At 42.0% G+C, this 6367-nt stretch overlaps 1 protein-coding gene across 1 annotated transcript in view; it reads right to left on the minus strand.

The window, feature by feature from the left end:
• Positions 1-6367, minus strand: part of PHACTR1 (phosphatase and actin regulator 1) — a 313243-nt gene that overhangs the window by 63937 nt on the left and 242939 nt on the right. The window lies entirely within an intron of this gene.

The following is a 6367-nucleotide window of genomic DNA, read 5'->3' on the forward strand; positions in this document are numbered from 1 at the left end:
CAGAAAGAATTTAAAATGAAATCTGCTATCTCTATTAGCTTGCTTGCAAATGAGGAACCTGAACTGAGATCTTGTATGTATACAGAAGACACAGGGATAAGGATCGAACCAATACAGTTTGTATCTCAAAAATACAACTTGTGCAGTGCAATTTTTGGAGATGTCCGACTGCGATGTTCTGTCCGCAACAGTTTCACAGAAGCCTGACAGCATTCCACTTGCCTTAAGGGTTTATTAAGATTTGGGAAAGATCTGTCAAATATCTGTGTTTATCCGTTGCTTACCCTAGGAAGGTCATTATGATCCATCGTCTAAGCTGGATGGTTCCTGACCATCCTCCACCCATGGGGCCATGTGGCCCCATCCAGCGCCACAAAATCTGGTTTCCCTCTCTTGAAGCTGGGAAGTCAGGAATGAGAATGAGCTAGAACTGAAGCTATGGAGCTTTCTTAAAGAATACTAATAAATACAGTATATAATTTATAATATTTTAATAATAATAACAAGAATTATTCTCTTACACCAATTTTTATGCTGTAAGGGACACAAGCAAAATCACAGAAATATGTCCCTATTTTATACGCAAATAAAAACATTACAGTTCCCAGCATCAAGATTTTAAGTAAGGAAGAGAATAATTTTTGTAGTCGCCCAGTGTAAGGTCTTGATACTGGGATACAGCAGATTCCATTTAGAAAGCTTGTTTTTAAAGTTATTAATAATATGTCCTCTATACGAGCAAAATTTCTATAACAGCAGCTGGTGGTTTCCTTCCTATCAAATGCCACTTCACATTAGAAATAATAAAGAACAGAAGAGAGGGATCAGATCATTCTCTGTGGTGTCAACCTGCATGATTTTTATCTCAGAACTTGTAATGCATAGCACTCTGGTACCTGGAGGCAATGACTATATGGATATCTCAATTACAATTGTATAAAGGAAAGTGTTCAGCCCCTACGGTTACAACTGGAAGCCTGAAAATATAACCAGAATGTGAACTGTAAAGGCTCAAAACCAGCAGGCAAATAAATGGACCCTAATTTTACTATGCATTTGAATTATTTTTTTAAGTGAAATTCAGGATTTCAGGATCTGGTTCTTGATTTTTGGGCACCTCTGATCAGCCATATTACTGCTCAATGTACCGAGCAGAGATGTACATCATGCAAGTGAGTGCACATTTTCCCCTCATGGAGCTAAGATGTACAAAATGCTTTTGAAAACTACTGAAAAGAGAAAAAAAATTTAAGTCTCACTTAAACATCAGGACACAGCAATTAACAAATACGTTAGCTGATAAGTATTCAGATTTACGTTTCTGCCTTTTAAAGCTTCTCTACAGCAAGTGAAGATGGTCTCCTGCTTATTTTGGAATTATGAGAAATACCAAGGTTTTGACTTTCTTGTTTTTGTTGGAGGCTTTTTGAAGACCTAGAAAGCTATTATGGTACACAGCCCCATCATACTAGACTGAAACCTGACCCAGGGCTTTCAAAGCAATCAACTGAGCTGGCTAAAAGGTAGCAACATTCATCAAAACTGAAGGTTTTGGCCAACTGTTCGCAGAATAGTCTCTTTCTAACTGCCGTGGTCATTCAATACAAACCTGTTATTTCCCTAGGCAGCAAAAATCAAACATCAGTTCAGCTGGTATTTAAGCTGAACGTTTTTCGACTTAGCTGTTTGGATGGAAATGCTATGTATTCTGTGCTTGCTCTGCCTCCCCTTTATAAACACACACCTTTACATATGTTTCGGATAGGGGCTGCTGTTGTCTCAGTTACCTGGTTTCATGAAAGAGCGTAACTGTTTCTTATGCAGAGCAACTGTTTCTTGAATGAAAGGCAGTGATTGTGTCCAGCAATATTCACCAATTCAGTGTGGGACTAAATAACTGTGAGCAGACAAAAAGTCTGCATGATAAAACGAGTAACATTTTTTTTTTTGAGGGATGTCTACACGTTTTTAATGAAGTGGGATGCCTACTGTAGCATGCTGACAACCTTGGAATCTTACTGTCTTAACTGCACTTTGCACTTCGCAAGGTGTATTCAGCATGATTTAAGAAGATAGCATTCAAATGACCCGCTGAAGGTTTAAGATTGTGAAAAAGTAAAATGCGAGAGAAAATTTTGGCTTTCACTTTTTGTCATACTAACAAGCATGACAGGTCTCTGTACTGACGGCACAACCTCTTTTAATCTTACCCCTGAATATCTCCAATCTTCATTTAGACTCTAAAACTTGTCCTTGGATTTGACTGGAATCATCAGACATGACACAGAATCATGACTGAAATATAAACCCTAAATCAGATCTTGCTTAGAGAAGAGCTACATGGGGAGCTGCTCAAGTGCAGCAAATAGATCAAAGATGCAGATAAAATAATTTGTAGTGAAGAATATCTTAATGTGATAATCCTGGATCAGAGACATGCTTGACAACCAGACATAAAAGGCAAATGACTTATTATTTTTAAAGTACTGAAAGCTATTCTGGTTATCTGACATACAAATGAAAAGAATCCTGGTAATGCAATTATTACATATACATGGATGAATCGATTGGTCTTCAGGAACTGGCTATGAGTTTGAAGTTAATTTTGCACAGTGATAACATATGTAATCTTTTGTTCTCACACTTGATAAATCCTTTGCTGCGTTTTCACAGGGCCTGCTGCTACTTAGTGGAGAATGACTTTCCCTAAGTGCATGAGCTTTGATAAGGCCAGCTGAGAGTGAATCAGCTGGATCTGGGCAGGACCAGAGCGAGTAGCTTGACCTCTGCAGCAACAGGAGCACACGAAGGCTGCTCTTCTGTTTCTCAGAAGGCTCCGCACACCTGAAGTCACTGAAGAAATGACCTCAGAGGAAACTCTCTGATGAAGAGGACTCTACCCAGACACTTGGATTCACCTTAGCATGTGGAAATAACGTCATGGGGTTATGCCCATGCCCAGAAATGCATAGATGATATGTTCAAAACATGTGTCACCTAAGCATGGTTTGTCCTCCTGAACTCACCTGCCATTTCCACTTTCAGGTACTTTTAAAAAATTGCGTGGTGCAAAGCAGCCTACAGTGCATCATGCTGACTGGTACAGACCAGTCCTTTTGTTGCTTCTTTATATTGGACCTCTGCCTACCTTCTCACCCTGTCTTTTCACTGGAACACCTTGGTCTAGTGAACTTCTTGCATGTCTGAGAAGTGCCAGAGTCATGTGTGCCTTCCACAGACAAATGACTAAGGAAGTAAAAATGATGAGGAGTTTGAAATCCCGACTTATTTTCCACTTTGGCTTGTCTCCTTCAGACTCTCCAGGCAAGCATTCTTGATGGCAAAGGCTGTGAAGGGCAGAGAAAAATTCATGTCCTTCTCTGCCATGGCCCCCATGGGCTAGGGGATGGAAAATTGAGTGTTCTTGCATGTGGGCAAGACTTATCCCTCAGGCTGTTTCCTAGCCTTGGTGGCTACTTTAGCATAGTGGCTAGGATCCTCCTTGACTTCAGTCCCTAAGCAGACCCCTGATTTTGTAGGATCCTGTGGAGTTTGAGACAGGCTGACATACGGACATCCTCCCTGCTTCTGGAGGAGTTCAAATCCTTTCAACATATTGAAACTGCAGCACAACCTCTGGTGGCTGCCTTGCCTTCCTCCTTGCTGCATTACCAAAGCTACTTTTTCAAACTTATGCTCACATACTTCCACAAAACCTGCCTCAGCATGTAAGTGCAACACTTCCAAATCCCGTCAGGATTTAGGTAACCTGAAATTTGGGGTTAAATCCATCATTTTGATTAGATAGAGAGTACAAAAATGCAGAAGTATAAAAGATGAAGACTGCCCAGGCTTCCTTGCAGAAGCATTGCACTATCAACTCTGAAGCAAGCAATCAGTACACACTCATATTCAGAAATTTCTCACTATAGGCTATCTCATCTACAGATAAAAGAAGAGATATCAAAATACTACAAGTAGATTTAATTCTTTGGCATGGTGGAACAGTGGGCAATTCTAAAGATAGCTGCTTTTGGGACACTTTCAGGTGAAAATCAAAGCTGTTTATCTATGTGTGGGAGCAATGGTACAGCAAAAATCTGAGTTCTTCTAAATGCTGTGGTTGCATGTGGTCTGAGTTGCAGGTGGAAGCTGTATTTTTAACCTCTCAGCACTGCCTGCCCACAAACTATTACAACAGCAGGTGCCTCATCAGACACTTCTTCAACATACTATTTTTCCAAAAGTTCACAGTATTTGAAAAAATTACAACCTTTGCCTACATTTTCAGAAGGCTCAAGTCACAGAAACCTGGAAATAGAAGAGGACAGAAACTGATTCAGCCATGAGTCTGGCCCTTGCCAAGAAAAGAGCCCTCCTCAGTTTCAGCCTGGAGTGGTTTCACTTGACTGGTTTAAACACGAGGGTCACTGAAGTGATAAAAGCGTTTCTTGTTTCCCAAATATAGCAGCTGGACTGCAGTGACTCTCCCATGTGTGAGCACTGCAACTTGCTAACTTCCACCTGGTGGTTGACACCAAGTCTTCTGAAAAGCCAGCAAATCCTGAAGCAAACAGGTCAGAGTGTCATTTTATATAGCAGGTGAACAAACTTGCTAATTCTGTTTTTCTTTAATGTAGAAGACATGATAAAACCAATACTAAGCACATTGCAAGGTCCAGAATTTTTGTTCTTGGGTCAGTCTACCCATATTAAGTATCCTTTGATCTGTATGGATTTTTTTAAGAAAGAAAAAGGCAAAATTACTCACTCACAGGCTGATTCTGTCTGCTTCATCCTCCTCTTTCGAAAGGGAGACAAAGACATTTAACATTATGGCTACACCTATTGTCCATGCAAGATGCTTCTTGGCATGGAAGGTACTACCATCATCAAATAAAGCCTTCTGCTATGAAGCGTTAAAGTCTGCTGTGTTTTCTTGAAGGATTAGAGATTACCTAACAGGAATGACAAGGAAAATGCTATTTCCACTTAAGGTTCATAGTGATATATAATATCCTTTATTAGAATTACTCTCAGATTATTACACCACTGAAGGAAATATTGCTTTTGCTCTACAAATCTTGCCTTACTCATATCCTTGTATCATCAAAGCTACTTGATCACTGCTACTATACTCGTGTATTACCACTTTCTGCTCTGCCCTACCTCTTTCTTTCAAGGAAGGGTACTAATTCTTAGCTTCCTGTGTTTGCAACCAGCAGGAAATAACGTAGGATACTGAATAAGTCCAGCTGTTTTGCATTATGGTTTCCCTTTTAGTGGCACCTGAGAGCGAAAAAGTCCGATGTCTCTGCTTTTTGCACTGGAAATAGGAAGAAGCAGCATGTATTTCATACTGTCTTTTTCTGATGAAAAGGTGAAAAATTACTATAAAGAGGAATTAATTTCTTTTTTCAGATGAGGACTTCCAGACAGCTTAGCATCCACTTCACAAGATGACACAGAAGATTGCGAACTACAGCATTATTTGATGAATGGAGAAAGCTGCAGTGCCTTGGTAGCAAAGCAGGGGGAATCTCCCCAGGCTGCAACCGAGAAGGCAGGGGCAGGCTGCACAGAAAAGATTTTTCCTGGGGACGCCTTTAGGTGTATGTAGGGGTGGGTTGGAGAGCAGCTACGTGTGGGATGTGAGGCAGGGATGATGGAGGGCACACCCTGGGTGGAAGGGCGACCAAAGGCTGACTTCTGAGCTGGCCAGGCCACTGAACACCCTTGGCCTCCCTTGGGCTGTGACAGACTCGGTGTGACAGCCTGGACTGTGCCTCACTGGCCGCGGGGATGCCTGCCTCATGGAGGGATGGGGTCCACCTCTCTAGGTGGGGCAGGGGAATCCTAGGCAGTAGGTTGGCCAACTTGGTACGGCAGGCTTTAAACTAAAGGACTTGGGGGGTGGGGTGCGTGGTTGGGTCACAGTCGCATCTGATGGGGGAACAAGTGTGTCTGTTCAGAGCAGCAATAAATGTGCTGTAGCTGCCTCCCAACTTAAGAGCCAAAAGACCAACTGCCCTAAAGGTGGGCTTGGCTGTGGCAGATCCTCTTTCATCCCTCCAGAGAAACCTAGGTGCTCAACTGCCTTGCTGAAATGCCTTTACACCAATGCGTGCAGCATGGGGAACAAGCAGGAAGAGCTAGAGTTCTGTATGTGGTTGCGAGGCCATGATCTCATCGCGATTACAGAGACATGGTGGGACAACACCCATGACTGGAACACTGCCATCGATGGCTATGTACTTTTCAGGAAAGACAGGCCTATGAGGCAAGGCGGTGGAGTTGCTCTTTATGTGAAGGAGCAACTGGAATGTATAGAGCTCTACCCAGGAGCGGATGAAGAACAAGTTAAAAG

Source organism: Egretta garzetta, unplaced genomic scaffold (assembly GCF_000687185.1).
Source record: "Egretta garzetta isolate BGI_Z169 unplaced genomic scaffold, ASM68718v1 scaffold14, whole genome shotgun sequence".
NCBI lineage: Eukaryota > Metazoa > Chordata > Aves > Pelecaniformes > Ardeidae > Egretta > Egretta garzetta.